This window comes from Carcharodon carcharias, chromosome 27 (genome assembly GCF_017639515.1).
Source record: "Carcharodon carcharias isolate sCarCar2 chromosome 27, sCarCar2.pri, whole genome shotgun sequence".
Lineage (NCBI taxonomy): Eukaryota > Metazoa > Chordata > Chondrichthyes > Lamniformes > Lamnidae > Carcharodon > Carcharodon carcharias.
The window spans coordinates 914,704-933,623 of record NC_054493.1 but is presented as its reverse complement, the minus strand read 5'-3'; positions in this window follow the sequence as shown (position 1 = coordinate 933,623).

The window sequence follows — 18,920 nt, the reverse complement described above, 5'->3', positions numbered from 1 at the left end:
TGATATCTGTTCTGGGGATAGTTTGGATGTTCTGTTCTGGGGATAGTTTGGATATCCTGTTCTGGGGATAGTTTGGATGTTCTGTTCTGTGGCTAGTTTTGATCTTCTGTTCTCCTTCTAGTTTTGATGTTCTGTTTTGGGGATTGTTTTGATGTGCTGTTCTGGGGAGAGTTTTGATGTGCTGTTCTGGGGAGAGTTTTGATGTGCTGTTCTTTTGAGAGTTTTGATGTTCTGTTCTGGGGAGAGTTTTGATGTTCTGTTCTGGGGAGAGTTTTGGTGTTCCGTTCTGGGACTAGTTTTGATGTTTTGTTCTCTTGCTAGTTTTGATGTTCTGTTCTGTTGCTAGCTATGATGTTCCTTTCTGATGCTGGTTTTGATGTTCTGTTCTGTTGCTAGTTTGGATGTTCTGTTCTGGTGTTAGTTTTGAAGTTCTGTTCTGGGACTAGTTTTGATGTTCTGTTCTGGGAATAGTTTTGATGTTCTGTTCTGGGGAGAGTTTTGATGTGCTGTTCTGGGGAGAGTTTTTATGTGCTGTTTTGGGCATAGTTTTGATGTTCTGTTCTTTGGATAATTTTGAAGATCTCTTCTGAGGCTAGTTTGGATGTTCTGTGCTGCGGCTAGTTTGGATGTTCTGTGGTGTGGCTATTTCTGATGTTCTGTTCTGGGGCTAGTTTTGATCTTCTGTTCTGGGGCTAGTTTTGATTTTCTGTTCTGGGGCTAGTTTTGATTTTCTGTTCTGGGGCTAGTTTTGATTTTCTGTTCTGGGGCTAGTTTTGATGTTCTGTTCTGGGGCTAGTTTTGATGTTCTGTTCTGGGGCTAGTTTTGATGTTCTTTTCTTGGGCTAGTTTTGATGTTCTGTTTTGCGGCTAGTTTTGATATCTGTTCTGGGGATAGTTTTGATGTTCTGTTCTGGCGATAGTTTTGATGTTCTGTTCTGGCGATAGTTTTGATGTTTTGTTCTGGGGATAGTTTTTGATGTTCTGTTCTGGGGCTTGTTTTGATGTTCTGTTCTGGGGGGTAGTTTTGATGTTCTGTTCTTGGGGTGGTTTTAATGTTCTGTTCTGTTGCTAGTTTTGATGTTCTGTTCTGTTGCTAGTTTTGATGTTCTGTTCTGGCGATAGTTTTGATGTTCTGTTCTGGCGATAGTTTTGATGTTCTGTTCTGGCGATAGTTTTGATGTTCTGTTCTGGGGATAGTTTTGATGTTCTGTTCTGGGGCTAGTTTTGATGTTCTGTTCTGTGGCTAGTTTTCATGCTCTGCTCTGGGGATAGTTTTGATGTTCTGTTCTTGGGGTAGTTTTGCTGTTCTGTTCTGGTGGTAGTTTTGATGTTCTGTTCTGTTGCTTGTTTTGATGTTCTGTTCTGGGACTAGTTTTGATGTTCTGTTCTGGGGGTAGTTTTGATGTTCTGTTTTAGGGGTAGTTTTGATTTTCTGTTCTGGGGGTAGTTTTGATTTTCTGTTCTGGGGGTAGTTTTGATTTTCTGTTCTATGGCTAATTTTGATGTTTTGTTCTGTGGCTAGTTTTGATGTTCTGTTCTGTTCAGGGGCTAGTTTGGATGTTCTGTTCTGGAACTAGTTTTGATGTTCTGTTCTGGGATTAGTTTTGTTGTTCTGTTCCGGGGATAGTTTTGATGTTCTGTTCTGGGGCTAGTTTTGATGTTCTGTTCCGTTGTTAGTTTTGATGTTCTGTTCTGGGGATAGTTTTGATGTGCTTTTCTGGGGAGCGTTTTGCTGTTCTGTTCTGGGGCTACTTTTGATGTTCTGTTCTGTGGCTAGTTTTGATGTTCTGTTCTGGGGATAGTTTTGCTGTTCTGTTCTGGGGCTAGTTTTGCTGTTCTGTTCTGGGGCTAGTTTTGCTGTTCTGTTCTGGGGCTAGTTTTGCTGTTCTGTTCTGGGGCTAGTTTTGCTTTTCTGTTCTGGGGCTAGTTTTGATGTTCTATTCTGGGGCTAGTTTTGATGTTCTGTTCTGGGAATAGTTTTGATGTTCTGTTCTGGGAATAGTTTTGATGTTCTGTTCCGTTGCTAGTTTTGATGTTCTGTTCCATTGTTAGTTTTGATTTTCTGTTCTGGGGCTAGTTTTGATTTTCTGTTCTGGGGCTAGTTTTGATGTTCTGTTCTGGGGCTAGTTTTGATGTTCTGTTCTGGGGATAGTTTTGCTGTTCTGTTCTGGGGCTAGTTTTGCTGTTCTGTTCTGGGGCTAGTTTTGCTGTTCTGTTCTGGGGCTAGTTTTGCTTTTCTGTTCTGGGGCTAGTTTTGATGTTCTATTCTGGGGCTAGTTTTGATGTTCTGTTCTGGGAATTGTTTTGATGTTCTGTTCTGGGACTAGTTTTGATGTTCTGTTCCGTTGCTAGTTTTGATGTTCTGTTTGGGTGCGAGTTTTGATGTTCTGCTCTGGGTCTAGTTTTGAGGTTCTGCTCTGGGGGCAGTTTTGAGGTTCTGTTCTGGTGATAGTTTTGATGTACTCTTCTGGGGATAGTTTGGAGGTTCTGTTCTGGAGATAGTTTTGATGTTCTGTTCTGGAGATAGTTTGGATGTTCTGTTCTGGGGATAGTTTGGATGCTCTGTTCTGGGGATAGTTTGGATGTTCTGTTCTGTGGCTAGTTTTGATGTTCTGTTCTCCTTCTAGTTTTGATGTTCTGTTTTGGGGAAAGTTTTGATGTTCTGTTCTGGGGAGAGTTTTGATGTGCTGTTCTGGGGAGAGTTTTGATGTGCTGTTCTGGGGAGAGTTTTGATGTGCTGTTCTTTTGAGAGTTTTGATGTTCTGTTCTGGGGAGAGTTTTGGTGTTCTGTTCTGGGACTAGTTTTGATGTTCTGTTCTGGGACTAGTTTTGATGTTCTGTTCTGTTGCTAGTTTTGATGTTCTGTTCTGGGGCTGGTTTTGATGTTCTGTTCTGGGGCTGGTTTTGATGTTCTGTTCTGGGGCTAGTATTGATGTTCTGTTCTGGGGCTTGTTTTGATGTTCTTTTCTGGGGCTAGTTTTGATGTTCTTTTCTGGGGCTAGTTTTGATTTTCTGTTCGGGTGCGAGTTTTGATGTTCTGCTCTGGGTCTAGTTTTGAGGTTATGCTCTGGGGGCAGTTTTAATGTTCTGTTCTGGTGATAGTTTTGATGTACTCTTCTGGGGATAGTTTGGAGGTTCTGTTCTGGAGATAGTTTGGATGTTCTGTTCTGGGGATAGTTTGGATGTTCTGTTCTGGGGATAGTTTGGATGCTCTGTTCTGGGGATAGTTTGGATGTTCTGTTCTGTGGCTATTTTTGATGTTCTGTTCTCCTTCTAGTTTTGATGTTCTGTTTTGGGGATTGTTTTGATGTGCTGTTCTGGGGAGAGTTTTGATGTGCTGTTCTGGGGAGAGTTTTGATGTGCTGTTCTTTTGAGAGTTTTGATGTTCTGTTCTGGGGAGAGTTTTGATGTTCTGTTCTGGGGAGAGTTTTGGTGTTCTGTTCTGGGAATAGTTTTGATGTTTTGTTCTCTTGCTAGTTTTGATGTTCTGTTCTGTTGCTAGCTATGATGTTCCTTTCTGATGCTGGTTTTGATGTTCTGTTCTGTTGCTAGTTTGGATGTTCTGTTCTGGTGTTAGTTTTGAAGTTCTGTTCTGGGACTAGTTTTGATGTTCTGTTCTGGGAATAGTTTTGATGTTCTGTTCTGGGGAGAGTTTTGATGTGCTGTTCTGGGGAGAGTTTTTATGTGCTGTTTTGGTGAGAGTTTTGATGTTCTGTTCTGGGGAGAGTTTTGATGATCTGTTCTGGGCATAGTTTTGATGTTCTGTTCTTTGGATAATTTTGAAGATCTCTTCTGAGGCTAGTTTGGATGTTCTGTGCTGCGGCTAGTTTGGATGTTCTGTGGTGTGGCTATTTCTGATGTTCTGTTCTGGGGCTAGTTTTGATCTTCTGTTCTGGGGCTAGTTTTGATTTTCTGTTCTGGGGCTCGTTTTGATTTTCTGTTCTGGGGCTAGTTTTGATTTTCTGTTCTGGGGCTAGTTTTGATGTTCTGTTCTGGGGTTAGTTTTGATGTTCTGTTCTGGGGCTAGTTTTGATGTTCTGTTCTGGGGCTAGTTTTGATGTTCTGTTCTGTTGCTAGTTTTGATGTTCTGTTCTGGGGGTAGTTTTGATGTTCTGTTGTAGGGATAGTTTTGATTTTCTGTTCTGGGGGTAGCTTTGATTTTCTGTTCAGGGGGTACTTTTGATTTTCTGTTCTATGGCTAATTTTGATGTTTTGTTCTGTGGCTAGTTTTGATGTTCTGTTCTGTTCAGGGGCTAGTTTGGATGTTCTGTTCTGGAACTAGTTTTGATGTTCTGTTCTGGGATTAGATTTGTTGTTCCGTTCCGGGGATAGTTTTGATGTTCTGTTCTGGAGCTAGCTTTGATATTCTGTTCCGTTGTTAGTTTTGATGTTCTGTTCTGGGGATAGTTTTGATGAGCTTTTCTGGGGAGCGTTTTGATGTTCTGTTCTGGGGCTAGTTTTGATGTTCTGTTCTGGGGCTAGTTTTGATGTTCTGTTCTGGGGATAGTTTTGATGATCTTTTCTGGGGCTAGTTTTGATGTTCTGTTCTGGGGCTAGTTTTGATGTTCTGTTCTGGGGCTTGTTTTGATGTTCTGTTCTGGGGCTAGTTTTGATGTTCTGTTCTGGGGCTTGTTTTGATGTTCTGTTCTGGGGGTAGTTTTGATGTTCTGTTCTGTTGCTAGTTTTGATGTTCTGTTCTGTTGCTAGTTTTGATGTTCTGTTCTGGGGGTAGTAGTAATGTTCTCTTGTAGGGGTAGTTTTGATTTTTGTTCTGGGCTTAGTTTTGATTTTCTGTTCTATGGCTAATTTTGATGTTTTGTTCTGTGGGTAGTTTGGATGTTCTGTTCTGGGGATAGTTTTGCTGTTCTGTTCTGGGGATAGTTTTGATGTTCTGTTCTGGGGATAGTTTTGTTGATCTGTTCGGGGGATAGTTTTGATGATCTTGTCTGGGGATAGTTTTTATGTTCTTTCCAGGGCAAGTTTTGATGTTCTGTTCCATTGCTAGTTTTGATGTTCTGTTCCGTTGCTAGTTTTGATGTTCTGTTCCGTTGCTAGTTTTGATGATCTGTTCTGGGGATAGTTTTGAATTGCTGTTCTTGGGAGAGTTTTGATGTTCTGTTCTGGGGCTAGTTTAGCTGTTCTGTTCTGGGGCTAGTTTTGCTGTTCTGTTCTGGGGCAATTTTGATGTTCTGTTAACTTGCTTGTTTTGATGTTCTGTTCCTTTGCTAGTTTTGATGATCTGTTTTGGGGATAGTTTTGATGTTCTGTTCTTGGGCTAGTTTTGGTGTTCTGTTCTGGGGCAATTTTGATGTTCTGTTCACTTGCTTGTTTTGATGTTCTGTTCTGGGAATAGTTTTGCTGTTCTTTTCTTTGTATAGATTTGTGGTTCTGTTCTGGGGTAGTTGTGATGTTCTGTTCCGTTGCTAATTTTGATGTTCTGTTCTGGGGCTAGTTTTGATGATCTTTTCTGTGGATAGTTTTGATGATCTTTTCTGGGGATAGTTTTGATGTTCTGTTCTGGGGCTAGTTTTGATATCTGTTCTGGGGCTGGTTTTGATATCTGTTCTGGGGATAGTTTGGATGTTCTGTTCTGGGGATAGTTTGGATGCCCTGTTCTGGGGATAGTTTGGATGTTCTGTTCTGTGGCTAGTTTTGATCTTCTGTTCTCCTTCTAGTTTTGATGTTCTGTTCTGGGGCGAGTTTTGATGTGCTTTTCTGGGGTGAGTTTTGATGTGCTGTTCTGGTGAGAGTTTTGACGTTCTGTTCTGGGGAGAGTTTTGATGTTCTGTCCTGGGACTAGTTTTGATGTTCTGTTCTGTTGCTAGTTTTGATGTTCTGTTCTGGGGCTGGTTTTGATGTTCTGTTCTGGGGCTGGTTTTGATGTTCTGTTCTGGGGCTGGTTTTGATGTTCTGTTCTGGGGCTGGTTTTGATGTTCTGTTCTGGGGCTGGTTTTGATGTTCTGTTCTGGGGCTGGTTTTGATGTTCTGTTCCGGGGCTAGTATTGATGTTCTGTTCTGGGGCTTGTTTTGATGTTCTTTTCTGGGGCTAGTTTTGATGTTCTGTTCGGGTGCGAGTTTTGATGTTCTGCTCTGGGTCTAGTTTTGAGGTTATGCTCTGGGGGCAGTTTTGATGTTCTGTTCTGGTGATAGTTTTGATGTACTCTTCTGGGGATAGTTTGGAGGTTCTGTTCTGGAGATAGCTTGCATGTTCTGTTCTGGGGATAGTTTGGATGTTCTGTTCTGGGGATAGTTTGGATGCTCTGTTCTGGGGATAGTTTGGATGTTCTGTTCTGTGGCTAGTTTTGATGTTCTGTTCTCCTTCTAGTTTTGATGTTCTGTTTTGGGGATAGTTTTGATGTGCTGTTCTGGGGAGAGTTTTGATGTGCTGTTCTGGGGAGAGTTTTGATGTGCTGTTCTTTTGAGAGTTTTGATGTTCTGTTCTGGGGAGAGTTTTGGTGTTCTGTTCTGGGACTAGTTTTGATGTTCTGTTCTGGGACTAGTTTTGATGTTTTGTTCTGTTTCTAGTTTTGATGTTCTGTTCTGTTGCTAGCTTTGATGTTCCTTTCTAATGCTGGTTTTGATGTTCTGTTCTGTTGCTAGTTTGGATGTTCTGTTCTGGTGTTAGTTTTGAAGTTCTGTTCTGGGACTAGTTTTGATGTTCTGTTCTGGGAATAGTTTTGATCTGCTGTTCTGGGGAGAGTTTTGATGTCCTGTAATGGGGAGAGTTTTGATGTTCTGTTTTGGTGAGATTTTTGATGTTCTGTTCTCGGGAGAGTTTTGATGATCTGTTCAGGGCATAGTTTTGATGTTCTGTTCTTTGGATAATTTTGAAGTTCTCTTCTGAGGCTAGTTTGGATGTTCTCTGGTGTGGCTATTTCTGATGTTCTGTTCTGGGGCTAGTTTTGATCTTCTGTTCTGGGGCTAGTTTTGATTTTCTGTTCTGGGGCTAGTTTTGATGTTCTTTTCTGGGGCTAGTTTTGATGTTCTGTTCTGCGGCTAGTTTTGATATCTGTTCTGGGGATAGTTTTGATGTTCTGTTCTGGCGATAGTTTTGATGTTTTGTTCTGGGGATAGTTTTGATGTTCTGTTCTGGCGATAGTTTTGATGTTTTGTTCGGGGATAGTTTTGATGTTCTGTTCTGGGGCTAGTTTTGATGTTCTGTTCTGGGGCTTGTTTTGATGTTCTGTTCTGGGGGGTAGTTTTGATGTTCTGTTCTTGGGGTGGTTTTAATGTTCTGTTCTGTGGTAGTTTTGATGTTCTGTTCTGGCGATAGTTTTGATGTTCTGTTCTGGGGATAGTTTTGAAGTTCTGTTCTGGGGCTAGTTTTGATATTCTGTTTTGTGGCTAGTTTTCATGCTCTGCTCTGGGGATAGTTTTGATGTTCTGTTCTTGGGGTAGTTTTGCTGTTCTGTTCTGGGGGTAGTTTTGATGTTCTGTTCTGTTGCTTGTTTTGATGTTCTGTTCTGTTGCTAGTTTTGATGTCTGTTCTGGGGGTAGTTTTGATGTTCTGTTGTAGGGGTAGTTTTGATTTTCTGTTCTGGGGGTAGTTTTGATTTTCTGTTCTGGGGGTAGTTTTGATTTTCTGTTCTATTGCTAATTTTGATGTTTTGTTCTGTGGCTAGTTTTGATGTTCTGTTCTGTTCAGGGGCTAGTTTGGATGTTTTGTTCTGGAACTAGTTTTGATGTTCTGTTCTGGGATTAGTTTTGTTGTTCTGTTCCGGGGATAGTTTTGATGTTCTGTTCTGGGGATAGTTTTGATGTTCTGTTCTGGGGCTAGTTTTGATGTTCTGTTCTGGGGCTAGTTTTGATGTTCTGTTCTGTTGCTAGTTTTGATGTTCTGTTCTGTTGCTAGTTTTGATGTTCTGTTCTGGGGGTAGTTTTGATGTTCTCTTCTAGGGGTAGTTTTGTTTTTCTGTTCTGGGGTTAGTTTTGATTTTCTGTTCTATGGCTAATTTTGATGTTTTGTTCTGTGGGTAGTTTGGATGTTCCGTTCTGGGGATAGTTTTGCTGTTCTGTTCTGGGGATAGTTTTGATGTTCTGTTCTGGGGATAGTATTGTTGATCTGTTCGGGGGATAGTTTTGATGATCTTTTCTGGGGATAGTTTTTATGTTCTTTCCGGGGCAAGTTTTGATGTTCTGTTCCATTGCTAGTTTTGATGTTCTGTTCCGTTGCTAGTTTTGATGTTCTGTTCCGTTGCTAGTTTTGATGATCTGTTCTGGGGATAGTTTTGATGTGCTGTTCTGGGGAGAGTTTTGATGTTCTGTTCTGGGGCTAGTTTTGCTGTTCTGTTCTGGGGCTAGTTTTGCTGTTCTGTTCTGGGGCAATTTTGATGTTCTGTTCACTTGCTTGTTTTGATGTTCTGTTCCGTTGCTAGTTTTGATGTTCTGTTCTGGGAATAGTTTTGCTGTTCTTTTCTGGGGATAGTTTTGTGGTTCTGTTCTGGGGTAGTTGTGATGTTCTGTTCCGTTGCTAGTTTTGATGTTCTGTTCTGGGGCTAGTTTTGATGATCTTTTCTGTGGATAATTTTGATGATCTTTTCTGGGGATAGTTTTGATGTTCTGTTCTGGGGCTAGTTTTGATATCTGTTCTGGGGCTGGTTTTGCTATCTGTTCTTTGGATAATTTGGATGTTCTGTTCTGGGGATAGTTTGGATGCCCTGTTCTGGGGATAGTTTGGATGTTCTGTTCTGTGGCTAGTTTTGATCTTCTCTTCTCCTTCTAGTTTTGATGTTCTGTTCTGGGGAGAGTTTTGATGTGCTGTTCTGGGGTGAGTTTTGATGTGCTGTTCTGGGGTGAGTTTTGATGTGCTGTTCTGGTGAGAGTTTTGACGTTCTGTTCTGGGGAGAGTTTTGATGTTCTGTTCTGGGACTAGTTTTGATGTTCTGTTCTGTTGCTAGTTTTGATGTTCTGTTCTGGGGCTGGTTTTGATGTTCTGTTCTGGGGCTGGTTTTGATGTTCTGTTCTGGGGCTAGTATTGATGTTCTGTTCTGGGGCTTGTTTTGATGTTCTTTTCTGGGGCTAGTTTTGATGTTCTTTTCTGGGGCTAGTTTTGATTTTCTGTTCGGGTGCGAGTTTTGATGTTCTGCTCTGGGTCTAGTTTTGAGGTTATGCTCTGGGGGCAGTTTTAATGTTCTGTTCTGGTGATAGTTTTGATGTACTCTTCTGGGGATAGTTTGGAGGTTCTGTTCTGGAGATAGTTTGGATGTTCTGTTCCGGGGGTAGTTTGGATGTTCTGTTCTGGGGATAGTTTGGATGCTCTGTTCTGGGGATAGTTTGGATGTTCTGTTCTGTGGCTATTTTTGATGTTCTGTTCTCCTTCTAGTTTTGATGTTCTGTTTTGGGGATTGTTTTGATGTGCTGTTCTGGGGAGAGTTTTGATGTGCTGTTCTGGGGAGAGTTTTGATGTGCTGTTCTTTTGAGAGTTTTGATGTTCTGTTCTGGGGAGAGTTTTGATGTTCTGTTCTGCGGAGAGTTTTGGTGTTCCGTTCTGGGACTAGTTTTGTTGTTTTGTTCTCTAGCTAGTTTTGATGTTCTGTTCTGTTGCTAGCTATGATGTTCCTTTCTGATGCTGGTTTTGATGTTCTGTTCTGTTGCTAGTTTGGATGTTCTGTTCTGGTGTTAGTTTTGAAGTTCTGTTCTGGGACTAGTTTTGATGTTCTGTTCTGGGAATAGTTTTGATGTGCTGTTCTGGGGAGAGTTTTGATGTGCTGTTTTGGTGAGAGTTTTGATGTTCTGTTCTGGGGAGAGTTTTGATGATCTGTTCTGGGCATAGTTTTGATGTTCTGTTCTGGGAATAGTTTTGATGTTCTGTTCTGGGGAGAGTTTTGATGTGCTGTTCTGGGGAGAGTTTTGATGATCTGTTCTGGGCATAGTTTTGATGTTCTGTTCTTTGGTTAATTTTGAAGATCTCTTCTGAGGCTAGTTTGGATGTTCTGTGCTGCGGCTAGTTTGGATGTTCTGTGGTGTGGCTATTTCTGATGTTCTGTTCTGGGGCTAGTTTTGATCTTCTGTTCTGGGGCTAGTTTTGATTTTCTGTTCTGGGGCTAGTTTTGATTTTCTGTTCTGGGGCTAGTTTTGATTTTCTGTTCTGGGGCTAGTTTTGATGTTCTGTTCTGGGGCTAGTTTTGATGTTCTGTTCTGGGGCTAGTTTTGATATCTGTTCTGGGGCTAGTTTTGATGTTCTGTTCTGGGGCTAGTTTTGATGTTCTGTTCTGGGGCTAGTTTTGATGTTCTGTTCTGGGGCTAGTTTTGATATCTGTTCTGGGGCTGGTTTTGCTATCTGTTCTGGGGATAATTTGGATGTTCTGTTCTGGGGATAGTTTGGATGCCCTGTTCTGGGGATAGTTTGGATGTTCTGTTCTGTGGCTAGTTTTGATCTTCTGTTCTCCTTCTAGTTTTGATGTTCTGTTCTGGGGAGAGTTTTGATGTGCTGTTCTGGGGTGAGTTTTGATGTGCTGTTCTGGGGTGAGTTTTGATGTGCTGTTCTGGTGAGAGTTTTGACGTTCTGTTCTGGGGAGAGTTTTGATGTTCTGTTCTGGGACTAGTTTTGATGTTCTGTTCTGTTGCTAGTTTTGATGTTCTGTTCTGGGGCTGGTTTTGATGTTCTGTTCTGGGGCTAGTATTGATGTTCTGTTCTGGGGCTTGTTTTGATGTTCTTTTCTGGGGCTAGTTTTGATGTTCTTTTCTGGGGCTAGTTTTGATTTTCTGTTCGGGTGCGAGTTTTGATGTTCTGCTCTGGGTCTAGTTTTGAGGTTATGCTCTGGGGGCAGTTTTAATGTTCTGTTCTGGTGATAGTTTTGATGTACTCTTCTGGGGATAGTTTGGATGTTCTGTTCTGGAGATAGTTTGGATGTTCTGTTCCGGGGGTAGTTTGGATGTTCTGTTCTGGGGATAGTTTGGATGCTCTGTTCTGGGGATAGTTTGGATGTTCTGTTCTGTGGCTATTTTTGATGTTCTGTTCTCCTTCTAGTTTTGATGTTCTGTTTTGGGGATTGTTTTGATGTGCTGTTCTGGGGAGAGTTTGATGTGCTGTTCTGGGGAGAGTTTTGATGTGCTGTTCTTTTGAGAGTTTTGATGTTCTGTTCTGGGGAGAGTTTTGATGTTCTGTTCTGCGGAGAGTTTTGGTGTTCCGTTCTGGGACTAGTTTTGTTGTTTTGTTCTCTAGCTAGTTTTGATGTTCTGTTCTGTTGCTAGCTATGATGTTCCTTTCTGATGCTGGTTTTGATGTTCTGTTCTGTTGCTAGTTTGGATGTTCTGTTCTGGTGTTAGTTTTGAAGTTCTGTTCTGGGACTAGTTTTGTTGTTCTGTTCTGGGAATAGTTTTGATGTTCTGTTCTGGGGAGAGTTTTGATGTGCTGTTCTGGGGAGAGTTTTGATGATCTGTTCTGGGCATAGTTTTGATGTTCTGTTCTTTGGTTAATTTTGAAGATCTCTTCTGAGGCTAGTTTGGATGTTCTGTGCTGCGGCTAGTTTGGATGTTCTGTGGTGTGGCTATTTCTGATGTTCTGTTCTGGGGCTAGTTTTGATCTTCTGTTCTGGGGCTAGTTTTGATTTTCTGTTCTGGGGCTAGTTTTGATTTTCTGTTCTGGGGCTAGTTTTGATTTTCTGTTCTGGGGCTAGTTTTGATGTTCTGTTCTGGGGCTAGTTTTGATGTTCTGTTCTGGGGCTAGTTTTGATGTTCTGTTCTGGGGCTAGTTTTGATGTTCTGTTCTGGGGCTAGTTTTGATGTTCTGTTCTGGGGCTAGTTTTGATGTTCTGTTCTGGGGCTAGCTTTGATGTTCTGTTCTGGGGATAGTTTTGCGGTCTGTTCTGGGACTAGTTTTGATTTTCTGTTCTGGGGCTAGTTTTGATTTTCTGTTCTGGGGCTAGTTTTGATGTTCTTTTCTTGGGCTAGTTTTGATGTTCTGTTCTGCGGCTAGTTTTGATATCTGTTCTGGGGATAGTTTTGATGTTCTGTTCTGGCGATAGTTTTGATGTTCTGTTCTGGCGATAGTTTTGATGTTCTGTTCTGGGGCTAGTTTTGATATCTGTTCTGGGGCTGGTTTTGATATCTGTTCTGGGGATATTTTGGATGTTCTGTTCTGGGGATAGTTTGGATATCCTGTTCTGGGGATAGTTTGGATATTCTGTTCTGTGGCTAGTTTTGATCTTCTGTTCTCCTTCTAGTTTTGATGTTCTGTTCTGGGGAGAGTTTTGATGTGCTGTTCTGGGGTGAGTTTTGATGTGCTGTTCTGGGGTGAGTTTTGATGTGCTGTCCTGGTGAGAGTTTTGACGTTCTGTTCTGGGGAGAGTTTTGATGTTCTGTTCTGGGACTAGTTTTGATGTTCTGTTCTGTTGCTAGTTTTGATGTTCTGTTCTAGGGCTGGTTTTGATGTTCTGTTCTGGGGCTGGTTTTGATGTTCTGTTCTGGGGCTAGTATTGATGTTCTGTTCTGGGGCTTGTTTTGATGTACTTTTCTGGGGCTAGTTTTGATGTTCTTTTCTGGGGCTAGTTTTGATTTTCTGTTCGGGTGCGAGTTTTGATGTTCTGCTCTGGGTCTAGTTTTGAGGTTATGCTCTGGGGGCAGTTTTAATGTTCTGTTCTGGTGATAGTTTTGATGTACTCTTCTGGGGATAGTTTGGAGGTTCTGTTCTGGAGATAGTTTGGATGTTCTGTTCCGGGGGTAGTTTGGATGTTCTGTTCTGGGGATAGTTTGGATGCTCTGTTCTGGGGATAGTTTGGATGTTCTGTTCTGTGGCTATTTTTGCTGTTCTGTTCTCCTTCTAGTTTTGATGTTCTGTTTTGGGGATTGTTTTGATGTGCTGTTCTGGGGAGAGTTTTGATGTGCTGTTCTGGGGAGAGTTTTGATGTGCTGTTCTTTTGAGAGTTTTGATGTTCTGTTCTGGGGAGAGTTTTGATGTTCTGTTCTGGGGAGAGTTTTGGTGTTCTGTTCTGGGACTAGTTTTGATCTTTTGTTCTCTTGCTAGTTTTGATGTTCTGTTCTGTTGCTAGCTATGATGTTCCTTTCTGATGCTGGTTTTGATGTTCTGTTCTGTTGCTAGTTTGGATGTTCTGTTCTGGTGTTAGTTTTGAAGTTCTGTTCTGGGACTAGTTTTGATGTTCTGTTCTGGGAATAGTTTTGATGTTCTGTTCTGGGGAGAGTTTTGATGTGCTGTTCTGGGGAGAGTTTTTATGTGCTGTTTTGGTGAGAGTTTTGATGTTCTGTTCTGGGGAGAGTTTTGATGATCTGTTCTGGGCATAGTTTTGATGTTCTGTTCTTTGGATAATTTTGAAGATCTCTTCTGAGGCTAGTTTGGATGTTCTGTGCTGCGGCTAGTTTGGATGTTCTGTGGTGTGGCTATTTCTGATGTTCTGTTCTGGGGCTAGTTTTGATCTTCTGTTCTGGGGCTAGTTTTGATTTTCTGTTCTGGGGCTAGTTTTGATTTTCTGTTCTGGGGCTGGTTTTGATTTTCTGTTCTGGGGCTAGTTTTGATGTTCTGTTCTGGAGCTAGTTTTGATGTTCTGTTCTGGGGCTAGTTTTGATATTCTGTTCTGGGGCTAGTTTTGATGATCTGTTCTGGGGCTAGCTTTGATGTTCTGTTCTGGGGATAGTTTTGCGGTCTGTTCTGGGACTAGTTTTGATTTTCTGTTCTGGGGCTAGTTTTGATTTTCTGTTCTGGGGCTAGTTTTGATGTTCTTTTCTTGGGCTAGTTTTGATGTTCTGTTCTGCGGCTAGTTTTGATATCTGTTCTGGGGATAGTTTTGATGTTCTGTTCTGGCGATAGTTTTGATGTTCTGTTCTGGCGATAGTTTTGATGTTCTGTTCTGGGGCTAGTTTTGATATCTGTTCTGGGGCTGGTTTTGACATCTGTTCTGGGGATAGTTTGGATGTTCTGTTCTGGGGATAGTTTGGAAGCCCTGTTCTGGGGATAGTTTGGATGTTCTGTTCTGTGGCTAGTTTTGATCTTCTGTTCTCCTTCTAGTTTTGATGTTCTGTTCTGGGGAGAGTTTTGATGTGCTGTTCTGGGGTGAGTTTTGATGTGCTGTTCTGGGGTGAGTTTTGATGTGCTGTTCTGGTGAGAGTTTTGACGTTCTGTTCTGGGGAGAGTTTTGATGTTCTGTTCTGGGACTAGTTTTGATGTTCTGTTCTGTTGCTAGTTTTGATGTTCTGTTCTGGGGCTGGTTTTGATGTTCTGTTCTGGGGCTGGTTTTGATGTTCTGTTCTGGGGCTAGTATTGATGTTCTGTTCTGGGGCTTGTTTTGATGTTCTTTTCTGGGGCTAGTTTTGATGTTCTTTTCTGGGGCTAGTTTTGATTTTCTGTTCGGGTGCGAGTTTTGATGTTCTGCTCTGGGTCTAGTTTTGAGGTTATGCTCTGGGGGCAGTTTTAATGTTCTGTTCTGGTGGTAGTTTTGATGTACTCTTCTGGGGATAGTTTGGATGTTCTGTTCTGGAGATAGTTTGGATGTTCTGTTCTGGGGATAGCTTGGATGTTCTGTTCTGGGGATAGTTTGGATGCTCTGTTCTGGGGATAGTTTGGATGTTCTGTTCTGTGGCTATTTTTGATGTTCTGTTCTCCTTCTAGTTTTGATGTTCTGTTCTGGGGATTGTTTTGATGTGCTGTTCTGGGGAGAGTTTTGATGTGCTGTTCTTTTGAGAGTTTTGATGTTCTGTTCTGGGGAGAGTTTTGATGTTCTGTTCTGGGGAGAGTTTTGGTGTTCTGTTCTGGGACTAGTTTTGATGTTTTGTTCTCTTGCTAGTTTTGATGTTCTGTTCTGTTGCTAGCTATGATGTTCCTTTCTGATGCTGGTTTTGATGTTCTGTTCTGTTGCTAGTTTGGATGTTCTGTTCTGGTGTTAGTTTTGAAGTTCTGTTCTGGGACTAGTTTTGATGTTCTGTTCTGGGAATAGTTTTGATGTTCTGTTCTGGGGAGAGTTTTGATGTGCTGTTCTGGGGAGAGTTTTTATGTGCTGTTTTGGTGAGAGTTTTGATGTTCTGTTCTGGGGAGAGTTTTGATGATCTGTTCTGGGCATAGTTTTGATGTTCTGTTCTTTGGATAATTTTGAAGATCTCTTCTGAGGCTAGTTTGGATGTTCTGTGCTGCGGCTAGTTTGGATGTTCTGTGGTGTGGCTATTTCTGATGTTCTGTTCTGGGGCTAGTTTTGATTTTCTGTTCTGGGGCTAGTTTTGATTTTCTGTTCTGGGGCTAGTTTTGATTTTCTGTTCTGGGGCTAGTTTTGATGTTCTGTTCTGGGGCTAGTTTTGATGTTCTGTTCTGGGGCTAGTTTTGATGTTCTGTTCTGGGGCTAGTTTTGATGTTCTGTTCTGGGGCTAGCTTTGATGTTCTGTTCTGGGGATAGTTTTGCGGTCTGTTCTGGGACTAGTTTTGATTTTCTGTTCTGGGGCTAGTTTTGATTTTCTGTTCTTGGGCTAGTTTTGATGTTCTTTTCTTGGGCTAGTTTTGATGTTCTGTTCTGCGGCTAGTTTTGATATCTGTTCTGGGGATAGATTTGATGTTCTGTTCTGGCGATAGTTTTGATGTTCTGTTCTGGCGATAGTTTTGATGTTTTGTTCTGGGGATAGTTTTTGATGTTCTGTTCTGGGGCTTGTTTTGATGTTCTGTTCTGGGGGGTAGTTTTGATGTTCTGTTCCTGGGGTGGTTTTAATGTTCTGTTCTGTTGCTAGTTTTGATGTTCTGTTCTGTTGCTACTTTTGATGTTCTGTTCTGGCGATAGTTTTGATGTTCTGTTCTGGCGATAGTTTTGATGTTCTGTTCTGGGGATAGTTTTGATGTTCTGTTCTGGGGCTAGTTTTGATGTTCTGTTCTTGTGCTAGTTTTCATGCTCTGCTCTGGGGATAGTTTTGATGTTCTGTTCTTGGGGTAGTTTTGCTGTTCTGTTCTGGTGGTAGTTTTGATGTTCTGTTCTGTTGCTTGTTTTGATGTTCTGTTCTGGGACTAGTTTTGATGTTCTGTTCTGGGGGTAGTTTTGATGTTCTGTTTTAGGGGTAGTTTTGATTTTCTGTTCTGGGGGTAGTTTTGATTTTCTGTTCTGGGGGTAGTTTTGATTTTCTGTTCTATGGCTAATTTTGATGTTTTGTTCTGTGGCTAGTTTTGATGTTCTGTTCTGTTCAGGGGCTAGTTTGGATGTTCTGTTCTGGAACTAGTTTTGATGTTCTGTTCTGGGATTAGTTTTGTTGTTCTGTTCCGGGGATAGTTTTGATGTTCTGTTCTGGGGCTAGTTTTGATGTTCTGTTCCGTTGTTAGTTTTGATGTTCTGTTCTGGGGATAGTTTTGATGTGCTTTTCTGGGGAGCGTTTTGCTGTTCTGTTCTGGGGCTACTTTTGATGTTCTGTTCTGGGGCTAGTTTTGATGTTCTGTTCTGGGGATAGTTTTGCTGTTCTGTTCTGGGGCTAGTTTTGCTGTTCTGTTCTGGGGCTAGTTTTGCTGTTCTGTTCTGGGGCTAGTTTTGCTGTTCTGTTCTGGGGCTAGTTTTGCTTTTCTGTTCTGGGGCTAGTTTTGATGTTCTATTCTGGGGCTAGTTTTGATGTTCTGTTCTGGGAATAGTTTTGATGTTCTGTTCTGGGAATAGTTTTGATGTTCTGTTCCGTTGCTAGTTTTGATGTTCTGTTCCATTGTTAGTTTTGATTTTCTGTTCTGGGGCTAGTTTTGATTTTCTGTTCTGGGGCTAGTTTTGATGTTCTGTTCTGGGGCTAGTTTTGATGTTCTGTTCTGGGGATAGTTTTGCTGCTCTGTTCTGGGGCTAGTTTTGCTGTTCTGTTCTGGGGCTAGTTTTGCTGTTCTGTTCTGGGGCTAGTTTTGCTGTTCTGTTCTGGGGCTAGTTTTGCTTTTCTGTTCTGGGGCTAGTTTTGATGTTCTATTCTGGGGCTAGTTTTGATGTTCTGTTCTGGGAATAGTTTTGATGTTCTGTTCTGGGAATAGTTTTGATGTTCTGTTCCGTTGCTAGTTTTGATGTTCTGTTTGGGTGCGACTTTTGATGTTCTGCTCTGGGTCTAGTTTTGAGGTTCTGCTCTGGGGGCAGTTTTGATGTTCTGTTCTGGTGATAGTTTTGATGTACTCTTCTGGGGATAGTTTGGAGGTTCTGTTCTGGAGATAGTTTGGATGTTCTGTTCTGGGGATAGTTTGGATGCTCTGTTCTGGGGATAGTTTGGATGTTCTGTTCTGTGGCTAGTTTTGATGTTCTGTTCTCCTTCTAGTTTTGATGTTCTGTTTTGGGGAAAGTTTTGATGTTCTGTTCTGGGGAGAGTTTTGATGTGCTGTTCTGGGGAGAGTTTTGATGTGCTGTTCTGGGGAGAGTTTTGATGTGCTGTTCTTTTGAGAGTTTTGATGTTCTGTTCTGGGGAGAGTTTTGGTGTTCTGTTCTGGGACTAGTTTTGATGTTCTGTTCTGGGACTAGTTTTGATGTTCTGTTCTGTTGCTAGTTTTGATGTTCTGTTCTGGGGCTGGTTTTGATGTTCTGTTCTGGGGCTGGTTTTGATGTTCTGTTCTGGGGCTAGTATTGATGTTCTGTTCTGGGGCTTGTTTTGATGTTCTTTTCTGGGGCTAGTTTTGATGTTCTTTTCTGGGGCTAGTTTTGATTTTCTGTTCGGGTGCGAGTTTTGATGTTCTGCTCTGGGTCTAGTTTTGAGGTTATGCTCTGGGGGCAGTTTTAATGTTCTGTTCTGGTGATAGTTTTGATGTACTCTTCTGGGGATAGTTTGGAGGTTCTGTTCTGGAGATAGTTTGGATGTTCTGTTCTGGGGATAGTTTGGATGTTCTGTTCTGGGGATAGTTTGGATGCTCTGTTCTGGGGATAGTTTGGATGTTCTGTTCTGTGGCTATTTTTGATGTTCTGTTCTCCTTCTAGTTTTGATGTTCTGTTTTGGGGATTGTTTTGATGTGCTGTTCTGGGGAGAGTTTTGATGTGCTGTTCTGGGGAGAGTTTTGATGTGCTGCTCTTTTGAGAGTTTTGATGTTCTGTTCTGGGGAGAGTTTTGATGTTCTGTTCTGGGGAGAGTTTTGGTGTTCTGTTCTGGGACTAGTTTTGATGTTTTGTTCTCTTGCTAGTTCTGATGTTCTGTTCTGTTGCTAGCTATGATGTTCCTTTCTGATGCTGGTTTTGATGTTCTGTTCTGTTGCTAGTTTGGATGTTCTGTTCTGGTGTTAGTTTTGAAGTTCTGTTCTGGGACTAGTTTTGATGTTCTGTTCTGGGAATAGTTTTGATGTTCTGTTCTGGGGCTAGTTTTGATATCTGTTCTGGGGCTGGTTTTGATATCTGTTCTGGGGATAGTTTGGATGTTCTGTTCTGGGGATAGTTTGGATGCCCTGTTCTGGGGATAGTTTGGATGTTCTGTTCTGTGGCTAGTTTTGATCTTCTGTTCTCCTTCTAGTTTTGATGTTCTGTTCTGGGGAGAGTTTTGATGTGCTGTTCTGGGGTGAGTTTTGATGTGCTGTTCTGGAGTGAGTTTTGATGTGCTGTTCTGGTGAGAGTTTTGACGTTCTGTTCTGGGGAGAGTTTTGATGTTCTGTTCTGGGACTAGTTTTGATGTTCTGTTCTGTTGCTAGTTTTGATGTTCTGTTCTGGGGCTGGTTTTGATGTTCTGTTCTGGGGCTGGTTTTGATGTTCTGTTCTGGGGCTAGTATTGATGTTCTGTTCTGGGGCTTGTTTTGATGTACTTTTCTGGGTCTAGTTTTGATGTTCTTTTCTGGGGCTAGTTTTGATTTTCTGTTCGGGTGCGAGTTTTGATGTTCTGCTCTGGGTCTAGTTTTGAGGTTATGCTCTGGGGGCAGTTTTAATGTTCTGTTCTGGTGGTAGTTTTGATGTACTCTTCTGGGGATAGTTTGGAGGTTCTGTTCTGGAGATAGTTTGGATGTTCTGTTCTGGGGATAGCTTGGATGTTCTGTTCTGGGGATAGTTTGGATGCTCTGTTCTGGGGATAGTTTGGAT